The following is a 13405-nucleotide window of genomic DNA, read 5'->3' as shown; positions in this document are numbered from 1 at the left end:
CCGGTGGGGGGCGTTTCGGCTACCCTCTGGCGCTGGGGGCTGGGCAAAGAAGACGACGGACTGCAAAGCAGAGTTGTTATCAATGTTCAGCGAAACAACTTGACACTTTATAGTTTGACAGATACTTACCCGGCAAGGTCAGCAGTGCTGGCTTTGCGTTTCCGCATCTCCCGGCGCCGCCGGGGAACTAGAGGTGCATCATCAGATAACTCAACGGATGATCCGGAGGAGTTGTTTGCTTGCACCCCCTCCCCAGTTGCCTGGCTGCCCGCGGCCGACTCGCTGCCAGCAATATTTTCCTTCTGTGCTTTAGCTGCAGCGCTGGGCAGCATGTGGTAAGGCCGGGGCAGATCGGGTTGCGGCGGGTAACTTTGATTTAATTCTGTTGAATCCTGTGTTAAGACAATCAGTTAGTATTAACTCTTCAGATTGAGGGAGAAGTCGAGAAGTCGAACACTTATCGATGGTGGTCGATTCTGGGCTGTAAATCCTGCTGGAACATACGAGACGGCATCCACATCTAGCAGAATTCGCTTGACGCGAACAAGTGCCGCATCATCCCCAAGCTCTTCTGCGCACATACGGGATGGGTCTTCAGTACCCATGTACTCGAATCCTAAGGTATGGCGCTGTTGGATGGGTTGAATTCGGCATTTGAAGAATGATAACATCACAGATGCCCCGGTTACCCCCATCTCTTTGTGTGCGGCAATCAACTCGAGCAGCTCTTTTACTTGGTCCATCTCAACTTCATTGGGCTCCAATGTCCATTCGCCACGCTGAACAGGGGGCCTGCCGGACCGCACAGGGAGTTGGGGGGCATGGTTCGCAATGTAGAACCATTGCTGTTTCCACCCAGGGACATTGGAAGGAAATTTGTAAGATATGTATTTGTCATTAGCGTGTTGCCTAAGCTGGATACCAGCACCCCCTATTGCAGAAGGATTTTTTGAGGTGGGCTGGGGCTTCACGCGGAAAAGATAGCGGAAAAGAGCCCAATGGGGTTCAATTCCGAGGAAGGCTTCACAAAAGTGGATAAAAATGGAGATATGGCAGATCGAGTTGGGATTGAGGTGTTGCAGCTCAATCCCATAGAAGTAGAGAAGGCCACGGAAGAATGAACAAGTGGGGAGGGCGAATCCCCGTTCAGAAAAAGAGCAGAAAGAAACGATCTCATCGACGCTTTCCATGGGGAATGGATCGCGAAAAGGAAGGCGCCAATTGATGAGATCCCTCTCCTGAAGCAGACCTCCCAACACCAAATTTGCTAGATTATGGCGAGAACACTTACTAATTGACCATTCGCCGGTTGCTGCTTGCGCTTCTTTCAAGTCCTTCTGGTCGGTTTTCTTCGGCGCCATTTCGAATCCTTTCAGCCACGAGTTGTTTGCACAACGCTCGGGGGCTACGGTGGCGGGATCGAAGATTTTCGACTACGCAGGACGGCGGAAGGGCGAAGGCAGGACAAGCTCTAATTGAGGTTTTGTTTTTTTTCTGGCGGCGGCGTTAGATCTAAAGGCATAGGAAAAAAACCCTAACTGACTGCGGGGTTAAATAACCAGCGCTCAGGTAGTGGTTTAATGTGTGAAAGGTGAAGCGTCGCGCAATGGGATTAATTGGACATAGGCGGTTTTTTGGTGGATTTTTTGGTCGTTACTTGACTAACCATTTTTTCAGGGTTAATTGTCCCGAAAAAAGAGGTTTTTTGAGTTTCGAGTTCAATTTATGCCAATTACCTCCTCTTAAACTATATTTTATCAAAAGGGAGCATTTTTGCCACGACCTTTGGGATCCTTTTTTCCAAATGATTTGGATTCAAGGCTCGGGGGCTGTGGAACACGTGGCATCGATTACTTATTTTTCGAAAGTACTCGAAGGATAAGAAGAAAAGACTCAAGACTAGTTTGACCCTCAGCTTGATTCTTTGATTCAACCTAAGGCTCGGGGGCTACTCCATATGGACTGCGATTATTCATCGCACCCCATACAAAAGAAAGAATTCGGGGCATGAGCACCTCATAGCTTCGATGCAGGGAGAAGAGTACTCGAAGAGAGATTTCAAGATGGAGCTTCGAAAGAAGTCGAAGATTGCTTCAGAAGTACTCGAAGAGCCTGCAGTACTCAGCTACGAAGAGCTCGGGGGCTTGTCAGACCCGGGGCCACGGGGCTGCGTACATCAAGGAGTCCGTATTGGGCTAAGGGGATAGGACGTGTCCTGTACCTTATTTATGTTGTATTCTACCCGCATGCGGAGTAGGACTAGTCGATATAGAAGGAAACTACTCGAGTTGTACTTGAGTACGATTCCTAAGCTAGTATCGGACTAGGATTCATGTAACCCTGTCCCCCCGGATATATAAGGGCGGGCAGGGACCCCCTCAAAACATAAGATCACCAGATCAACGTCAAGGCAATACAAACCATCATACAGGACGTAGGGCATTACGCATATTGCGGCCTGAACCTGTCTAAATCTTGTGTTGTTTGCGCCTTCGAGTTCCTGATCTCGGCGCATCCCAACCCAAAACCTACCACCTTGGGTATACCCCTCGGTGGGCAGCCGGATAAAACCCGATAGTACAGGCAGAACAGAGTCCTCAGGGGGATTACCTGGAACAAAAGTCATATCGCAAGACTGAGTATTCTAATACTCAGCAAGGCTTACCCGTTTCATGGTATACTTAGCCATGTAGCTAGACTATGAAGGCTTGTAATGGTTCTAGGTATAATTTCAGCTGAAAAGCAACAAAGAGTACATCCTTAATTTCAACTTTTAGCTTTCAGGTTCTAGTTGGTTATCCATTCTAAGTAAGCAACTATAGCTACTCAAGCATGGTAGAGTTTTCTAAGCAAACATCATCTTTGATCATCATCAGGTTGCTCTTATTACTCTATGTGGCAAAGGGATCAACCAGTCTCAATCTCCGCGAGAAATGGATGATTCTAAATCAAGTTTCAAAACCTTGCAAGGGTAAACCTAACTCACACGCTTGGAACATTCAATGATCGTTCCAAAGCAACTGTTTGCCTTTCATTTCAACTTGTGGATCAGTGCCACCACAAGCGACTGTAGAACCATACGCACATCCAATGTGCAGGACGTACGTCTATAGCGCGACTACATGACCGTACTCCTGTCCACTGTGCGGAACGTACTCCCGCACGTCGGTGCGTGTGCGAAAAACCAAATTACGAGTGGTGGGGGGGTATGTCCACTCCTCTGGCCGATTGGTTACTAGGCGTACCAGTTACCATATTTCACGGCATGTGGCTAGTACTTTCAAACGCTTAACCACCGCTACCACACACTACGACCTTATCAAATTTTCATCAACACAGATGGGGTTTCTGCCAAAGTCATGAATCATAATCACAACCCCATCCATCATCCTTATAGTGGTTGCAGGAATGTAAACATTGCAACTCCTATAAAGCTCGCGAGTGACCGAAAATCACTCGACTTCTACCGGTCCTATTAGCTTAGCAGCTAGTCGGACTCAGGTTCTAATATTCAATACATAGGTTCCTAGGAATATGCAACTAAAATTTGAATACAATTCCTGGAAACTTAAATGCACAAGTAGATATACATGAATATATAATTGCAGTGTAGTAAAAATAGCGGTTTATGTCCGGGGCTTGCCTTCACTGGTGGGGCTAGGGTCAGAGATGTCAACACTAAAAGTTTCCGAACCGGGGTTCGGGGCTTCAGTTATATCTCCGATGAGGTTCCCGGGGTGTTCAGAAATATCCCCTTCTAGTTCCGGGATCAGCTGGTAGTCTCCGTCAGCGAGAGTTGTCGAATCTATATGATATGCAAACATTACAGTTAAGGGAATGCATACGCTTCTATTTCATTTCACATAAAAGTTGCAATCCGACAAGTTAATTAACCTTTGCTATGGGCAGTCATTTATCAAGTATTAACTTACATTACCTAACTCCATTAAATGACATGTGGAGTTACTCTAAACAATTAAGCTAATTACATTAAGTAGCATTGGAAAAGATCTTAACTTATCTAACCAATTCCTGTAAACATTATTAGTTTACTTTATCAATTAGACTAATGATCTTTTTTAAGAAAAAGGGTTATTATTTTAATTCTTGGTCAACTAATAAAACCTTAAGTTAGGAGTGATTACTAATGCTATAAAAATTAGTATAAGTGGGTCTAACTGAAATAAGCTTATCATATAATTTTTAGAACATTTTATGCAGCATTGCAATCAGAATAATTAACTTAATCAAACAATATTTAGATCATGCACAATTTTTCTAGTTTGATCTACTGAAAATCTAAGGATAGAAATTTTACTAGAAAAAAGTTTGATTTGAATTTAAGCTATTGTGATTTTATCAAGATTTTTATCCTTATAACCATTATGCTATAAAATAAAAAAAACAGCATTATGATATTAAGATCTATTTATACCAGAAGTTCTACACTAGATCTGGTGCTGCAATTTTGTGAATATGTTACACTACTCAGAAGTAACACTCTAATTTAATTTCATAAATTTTCATAAACCAGAACTATTATTCATGGATTATCTTTGAATCCAAGCTTAAATTCATAACATAAGCTACTCTATGCTACTGATGTTCAAAACTTTATCATGGATTACACATGCTGAAAGAAAGTTAGAGTAAAATTTTCAGCTACAAATACTTATAGATTCACCCTTGAATAAATTCTTAAGCTTTCATCAATTTAAAACAAAACCATAGCTAGGAAACAGTTCTGAGTCTACAAAGTTTACATAAAGCTATACATGAGACACACATCCTATGTTTCAAATTTCAGCAACAGCATAGCTATGGATCAAAAGATCTAATTAGCACACCCATTTCCTAGTATTTATTCTAATTCAAAATATTCACTTATTCAGCTCAAGGTTATAACACAAAATTTGTAGAGTTTACTTCAAGGATTCAAACAAAACTAGTTTGACATTTTTTTTTGAATTTCCTATGAATTTTTACAAATTTGTAAAGATCACTGATTTTGAATTGAGGGGAGGGACTGAAATCTTACAGTCAGACCCTCAGAAAGATCTAAATCAAAGCAATTGAGTCCTTAGCTCATCGGGGAGGAGAGCCGAGACTCGCCGGTCAAATTTCGGCGACGGTGGTCACCGGCGGCGAGGGGGAACCGGCCAGGGAGGATCAGGGGACTAGGGCGGTCCTCGCTGGGGGTGATGTGATGGTCGGGGTCGACCGGAGGGGGTGGAACGGCGGTGACCCGAGGCGGCGGCGATGGAGCTCGACTACGGCGGTGGTGTTCCGGCGAGGGGTTTCACCGGCGGTGGTCCAGAGGTTGGGAAGAAGCTCGAGGGAAGCAAGGCGGTTCGATTAAGAACCTTGGCGAGGATTGGGGTAGTCGGGAAGGTAGGTTCCCACGGCAGACCGAGGCGGCGGCGGAGAGGTCGACGGCGACGGCGATGCTCCGGTGATCAACGTTGGCGAAGGTCCTGCGCACGAGCATCGGTGAGCCATGGGTGATGCACTGCTGCATTCAATTGAGGCTAACAGCTACGGGAAGGAGGTGACCGACGGTGACCGTGACGACGGCGGAGGAGAAGAACACCGCAAGCATTGGGAAGGCCAAACTGGAGCTCAAAAGTAGTCGAGTGAAGGGCGGTGAGCTTCACAGGGTTGAGGTGAAGCTATGGGAGGGGTTATCGTGGATCGGGAGGGGCTATGGTGGTCTGCCCACGGTGAAGCTATGGGAGGGGTTATCATGGATTCGGAGACGAAGAACTGGCGGCGATGGTGGATTCGAAGCTCGGTGTGAAATGCGAGTGCAAGAGAGAGCGAAATGGAGGGAGAGGGGACTACTGAAGGTCTTGGACCAGCAAAGAAGGGTGGGGGAGGCACGCACGGGCGCTAGCCATGATGGCGGCGAGGTGGCGGCCGGGCAGAGCTCGAGCAAAGGCGGGGTGACGTGGAGCGCGCGGGAGAAGGCCAGAGGAAGAGAACTAGGGCGGCAACCGGCCTGAAGGCGACGCGTGGGAGCTGCCAGAGCAGGAGGTGGCACCAGCAGAGCTGCAGCGACGGTGAGCGGCGGTGGCCTGCGACGGCAAGCAGCTACTGGCGGCTCGGCAGTGGCGTGGCGTGCTCGGGGGAGGCCAGCGGGAAGGAGATGAGACGGTGGGCGAGCTCGAGGGCGATGCGTGGAGGTCAGGAGAGGCAGGGGGCCTCGGGCGGCACAGCACGGCGGCCAGCGGCGGCGCTGGTGGGCAGCAGAGGAGGGGCAGAGGAAGAAGAAAGGGGGGGGGGTGGTGGCGCCAGGGGCTTAGTTGTGAACTTCAAAAACTCCCGGGACCTCACTGTAATATAAAATTTCTCACTATTCTAAAGCTCAAATGAGAAAATGGTAAAAACAAAAGTTGTAGAACTTTTCAAACCCTACAACTTTTATTTAGGGTTCAATTTCAAAAACTTAAAGGATAGAACTTTATTTTAAAACCTTGGACTTAATTCAAACTTTTTAAAGTTTTTGTCCTTATTAAGGTAAATTTCATGTATTTTTGGACTGAGCTGCAAGTTTTATATAATGTAATGATGACTAACACTTTTACACTTTGACCCCTAGTCAAAATTGGAAGTTACATTTGTAATTCAAATATTTTGCATAAAAGGACTCATATTTTTGAAAGATTACACATAGGTTCTTATTTCCACACATTCACTCAATTTCACACAATTTAATACATACATTTGTGGCAGAACCAACCTGAATTACACTGGCTCAAGTACGCAAGTCATCTCTCAAGGGCTCCAATCATACTTCAAACAGTGTAACCCCTTTGGCCTGTCAGGTAACGTCCCGATAAACCACCGAAAGCAGGATCTGACAAGGTACCTCGCACGAAGGCGAGTCCAGAGATACAATCGCCATCATATTTTACATCACAAGCACTTATAATACAAGAGTTTCCAGAATAGCATAAGTTTTAAACTGTTAGAAATTATTACAAACTAGTTTAAAGATTCAAGTTTATGGCAGCAGAGTTTAAAGTACGACAACTGTACACGTTGCCAGTACGGACATCATGCTAAGCCATGGCATGACATCACTCGTTATGATAAGAGTTGGCCGGGAACGGGTCCCACTCCACGGACCAACCATCAGGCAAAGCATAAGGCCAAGGCATGGGAAGAGTAGGGTCTTCAGAGACATTACCTGAAATAAAATCATATTGCAAGGCTGAGTACTCTAATACTCAGCAAGGCTTACCCGGAATTAGGGTATACTTAGCCCATAACTAGACCATGAAGGCTTTGTAAAGGTCCTGGGTTTATCTCTTGCTGAAAAGCAACAAAGAGTAGATCTTTAATTTCATATTTTAGCTTTCAGTTTCTAGTTCCTTTAACCATTCTAGGTAAGCACCTATAACTATTCAAGCAAGGTAGAGCCTCTTTAAAGCATACCTCAGTATTACTCATCATAAGATTTCTCTTGTTACTCTATGTGGCAGAAGAATTAAGCAGTCTCAATCTCCGTGAGAAACGGACGATTCTGAATCGAATTTCAACCCTTGCAAGGTAAACCTAACTCACACGCTTGGAACACCAACAGGTCGTTCCGAAGCAACCGTTTGCCTTTCATTCCGGGTCGTGGAACAAAGCCACCACAAGCGACTGCAGGACCATACGCACATCCAATGTGCAGGACATATGTCTGTAGGGCGACTACATGACCATATTCCCGTCTGCTCTGCAGAACGTACTCCCACAGTCGGTGCGTGTAAACATAAAATAAAAGTCGAGTGGTGGGGGACGAGTCCACTTGCCGGGCCGATTGGTTACTAGGCTTACCGCTTACCATATTTCACGGCATGTGGCTAGACTTTCAAATGCTTAACTGCCACTACCACACACTGCGACCTTAACCAAATTCATCAACATAGATGGGGTATCATTTCTTTCCAAGATACTACACATAACCCCGTCCGTCATCCTTATAGTGATTGCAGGATCGGAAACAATCAATTCCTATATCGCGCAAGTGACAGAAAATCACTCGACTTCTACCGGTCCTATTAGCATAGCATTAGTTGGATTCAGTTTCTAATATTCAGTACATTGGTTCTTAGGAATATGCGACTACGGTTTCCAGACAACTCCTAAGAACTTAATGCACAAGTATATATATAACATAGATTGCAGTGTAAATAAAGTAGTGGGTTTATGTCCGGGGCTTGCCTTCACTGGTGGGGCTGGAGTCAGGTATGTTAGTGTTATTATCTTCCAAAGTTTGGTTCGGGGCTTCAGATAATCCCTTGGTGACGTTCACTTGGTCTTCAGAAACATCCTCTGCAGACTCCTAGGAGATCTTGTAAGTACCGTCTGCGGAAGTAGTCGTATCTACATGCGATGCAACATTACATTCAAAGTGTGCACCTAAAACTATTTTACTTCATGATAAAGTTGCAATCCAACACTCACTTAACATATTACTCATATAACAACCAAAAAGATCTGAAGCTAAACTTAGATAGAGCTTTAGGTGGACAACTAATTAAGATCGGCTATTTGTTGAAGATTACAACAAACCCGATTATAAACAACAGGGGTTCAGCCGATAGAATTTGTAAAGGAGGGAGCTATCTACATAGTTTTAGGAAATCTGCTGATTTCGGTTTGGAAGAGAAATCGGCAGGAGCAGTCTCTGTATATGAGCAGAAGAGATTAGCCGATTTGAGTTCACCTGGGGTCAAATTGGCTGATATGGATAGGAACGTTAAAGGTACAGTACTTTAAGGATTAAAAAAGGAAGGATCTTGCCGATTGGATTATCAGCATGTTTTTGGTCTATCCGATTGGTTGGTGCATTGGCCTCGGCCTTAGCCGATTCATGTGCATGAGGTCTAGCCGATTGGATGTCTACTGGTGCTAGCCGATTGGCCAAAGCTGTATCGGCCGTGCCTAACAGAGACTCTTACTGTGCTAACTTGCCGATCTGTGGTGGTGTGTTTCGGCAGGTGCAGCCGATATGCCATCTAAATCGGATGTCTAGCTGATCACTGCGCGCATCGGCATAGCCGATTTGTATTTTTAGCAAACTAGTCGATCTGTGAACATCGGCACGCTAGCCGATCAGGGTATGTAACTATTCAATATTGGAAGTAGCCGATTGTGCAACAACTACTCGACTCGTGTAGCATGTAACTATCTGATTGCGCATTGGTAAACTAGTCGAGAGTGTGAACATCAACCGAGCTGATATGTGCGCATGTGCTAGATTTGTGAATCGGCACAAGTAGCCGATCAGTGCATTTGAAAAACTAGTTGATTAGTGAACATCGGCTGAGCCGATTTGTGTACGTGTACTAGTCGATCAGTGAATCGGTATATTAGCCGATTTAGTGCGTTGGCACATTAGTCGATTTACACATCGGGTTGGACTAGTCGAGTGATGTATTGGCATAGCTAGTTGATTAGTGCGAGTAACTAGCCAATGGTGCATTGATAGATTAGTCGAACTATGTATCCATACGGTCTGTGTCTCGGCGTATTCAGCCAATTGATGGGTTGGCTGTGTAGCTGGTTTTCATCCTTAATGTTCTCCTACATTTATTGGGGCACATCAGCCGTGTAGCTGATTGTCCTACTCTGCACTAACTGTGCCTAATTGAGATGTGTTTAAGTGTTATCCTAGGTAACTAGGTGTGGTTGCATCGACTTGATTACGTCAGTACAACAATCGAGTGACGTACGGCCGATGGGGTCATCTAAACCGGATCTGCTATAAGAACCAGTTGGAACAGAACACTAATATCGGACTAGGCTGATGAGACCACAAGTGCGGAACTAGATTGAAGAGGATGTGGCTGATGGGCTTGTGCCGATAGATGTGTAGCTAAAGAGGGCGTGTGGTGGGTAGGCATATAGCCGATGGGTATCTTATAGACATGCAGCCAAAAGGCATGTGGCCGATAGGGGTGTGTTTTATGGGTGTATGGCTGAGGGGTGTGTGGCCAAATATCTCAGCCAATGAATCGGCCGATAGAAGTGTGCTGACAGAGAGGGTAACTAAGGATTTTGATACAGAAAGGGGCTCTAAAAGATTGCAAACCAGACAAGGATAAGGTCACGGTAGCAGGGCATGAGCACTCGTGTGAAAGGGTTAACTAAACATCATACATGTCTATCACAAAAATATGAGCTAAGACTATCAAACTTATCAACAATGCAAAATAAAAAACATTCCATTTACCAAATATATCATTCACTCTTCTACCGGGCAGTCATTTATCGAGTATAGACTAACTTAATTAGCTACACTAAACAACAGGTTTAACTACGTAAAATAACTAGGGCTGGTTTTATTTTAACCTAATAGATATGGTTTATAAACTATAAACAACTGATCTTAAGATTAAGATCTGATGCTACAAAGATTATCACAAACAGAACAAACAGAATCAAAATTACCCTAAAATTTTCAAAACATTTTATGCAGTAAATAAATAAGAATAATTATTGCAAACAGTTAACACCTAGAACATGTTTCATTTTTACAGAAGAAACTACTATAGCACTGGGGTTGAAACTTTTATCAGCTACAGATAAAGCTATGTCTAAGCTACTGTAAATTTATCAAGATTTTATCTTCACATAAACTATGCCACAAAAATAAACAAAAACAACACTAATCGTTTAAGAGTTATTTATAACTGTAGATATATACAAGATCTTGTTCCAAAATTTTGTGAACAGGTTACACTAATCAAGAGCAAAACCTCAAAATATTTTCATAATTGTTCTTAAGCAAAAACTAGCATAAATGAATTATCTTTGAAAACAAGCATAAGTCCATAACTTGGTATATAGCCTACTATTAATCCTAATACTTTTACTATGGATTACACATGCAAAATGGAAGCTAGGGTATAAATTTAAGATACAAAAACTATAAGAAACATCCTTAAATAAAATATAAACATTTCATCAACATATAACAAAGGTACTCGAATTTCTAAGCAATTGAGCAGTAAAGAACTTGAAACTTTTACACAGAGCTACACATGGGACATACAACCTAAGTTTCAAAATTCAGCTACAACACATGCATATAACATGAGATACAAATAAGACACTCATTTCCTAATATTTAATCTAGAGCAAAATGTACTGAGGTTCAGCCCAAGAACATTAAACAAAACTTGTAGATTTTAACTAACATAACCCAGAAAAGTTGAGTTTGCTATTTTAGGATTTTTCTAAAAATTTCTAAGATTTTCAAAGTTCACTGAAAAGGATTTGAAAGACTTAGACTACTTTTGCAGAAAAGACCCTAGAACTTTTTGAATCAGAGCAATGTAGTCCTTGGCCGGGTCAAGACGACAGCCATGGTGGTCTGACCAGTGTGTTCTCGCCGACGGCGAGGGTTTGGCCGAGGGGGAACTGGTCCTACACGATCTATAGGATGGGGTGCACAGGTTGGTGGGTGGTGGGCACAAAGAAAGGCGGTGGAGCAAGGTCGACGGCGAGGAATGGCAGCGGCCGCCGCGGTGCCTCCGTGTTCCCGGCCAGGGGTCAGCGAACATGGAGGGATGAAGCGCGCACGAGCATCGTGGAGTCGTGGAGATGTTATTTCAGTACCTGGTTTGGCTGGAGGTGGGGCGGAAGGGGGTTGTCGACGTGGAGGTGGCTCGGGTTTCACCGGCGGCAATGGCGGCACGGTATTCCTTCGATTCTGGCCGAAGAGAGAATAAAGTTCGATGAGGGTGGGTCGAAGGGCAAGCAGGGGCGGTGAGGAAGCTCTGGGGTGCTGGAATCGAGATGGGGCAGGATGGGGCGGCGAGAATTTTCCAGCGGATGGATCGGCGCTCGGCTTGATGCTTGTGGGGAAGAAGAGACAGGGACATCGCCGGCCAAATTCCGGCGAGGGGTGGTGTCGGGGGTGGAGAAGGCCAGCGAGCACTAGGAGCTCAAGGCGCACCTTCTGGAGGTCTTGGGAAGGGAAAGGGACGACCGGAGGTGGGGTTCCCACGGCGGACCGAAGCGGCGGCGGAGGGAGTGAGCTGCGGCGAGGTGGTTCCGGTGGGAGTCCGGCCGCGAAGAGTGGCCTGGGAGTGTCAGTGAGGTGAGGGGAAGCTTCCCAGGGGGTTGTAGTGGTGCGGGGAGGACTGGGGTGGGCTGCCCACGGCGAATAGGAGGTCGTCGGAGCTGAAGAAGGTGGCAGCGCTGGTGTTCGGGGCTCCGGGTGCGCACGGCAATGGAAAGGAGGGAAATGGGTTTAGTGTCGTCTGCTGGTGCTACTGGGCAGAAGAGGAAGGGGAGAGGAGCAGGCATGAGCACGGGATACAGTGGCAATGAGGTGGCGGCCGGGCGGCGCTCGGGTTGGCGTGGCGCGCGCGAGAGAGGGCCAGGGAGGAGAAGCTAGGGCGGTGGCCGGCGTCCAAGCGACGCGTGGAGTGGCTATGAGCTGGAGGTGGCGCCGGGAAACGGCCGAGGCTCGGCACATGGCCGGGGAAGCGGCGGCGTCAGACGTGAAGCAGAGTAGAGGAGCAGAGCAGAGTGCCAGAGGAAGAAGAAGAGGGAAGGGGTCCGAAGGACTGGTTTGCAAAAATAGAGAAGTCCAGGGACCTCACTGTAAACTAAAATTTCCCACTGATCCAAATGTCTAATGAGGAAATGATCAAAATAGAAGTTGTGGAGTTTTTCAAATCCTACAACTTTGCTTTAGGGCTCAAGTTCAGAAACCTAAAGTACATAGCCTTATTTTACAACTTTGCACTTAATTCAAGCTTAATATAGTTTTCGTCCTTATTAAGAATTTTATGTAGTTTTGGACTTAACTACAAATATTTATGACTGGTCATGATGACTTGCATTTTTACATTTTAGCCCTTAGTAACTTTGAAAGTTATCTTTGTAATTCAACTACTTGCATAAAAGGACTTGTATTTTTGTGAAATTACATAAATACCCTTATTTTCATGATTTTGCCCAAATTTCACACCATTCAAAACATATATTTCAAATAAAACTTTTGGGTAAATACATTTTTTACAGGGGTTACAGTAAGAAAAATGTGTTTGCAAAACAACCCTTCACCTGTTTTGAAGTTACCCCCCATCCAAATACATTTTGCAAAAACAACCCTAGCTTTTCCGTAATTATAAAAATACCCCTTATACTTGCATTTAAGTTTTTAAAAGCTTCACATAAACACACACAAGCTTTACACTAACAAGCACATACTTCACACTAACAAATAATGTGCCTAGTTTACAAGTACTTGAACTGTCACAACATTACACATTCTTTCCTAGTGTGTTACAATTTTGACACCTAGGGTGTCACAACCTTCCCCCCTAAAAGGAATCTCGTCCCGAGATTACAAGAATGGTAGATTTGGAAAGTAGATACCTAAGGAATCTTAAGGAAC

This window comes from Panicum hallii, chromosome 6 (genome assembly GCF_002211085.1).
Source record: "Panicum hallii strain FIL2 chromosome 6, PHallii_v3.1, whole genome shotgun sequence".
NCBI lineage: Eukaryota > Viridiplantae > Streptophyta > Magnoliopsida > Poales > Poaceae > Panicum > Panicum hallii.
This window is presented reverse-complemented; position numbering follows the sequence as displayed.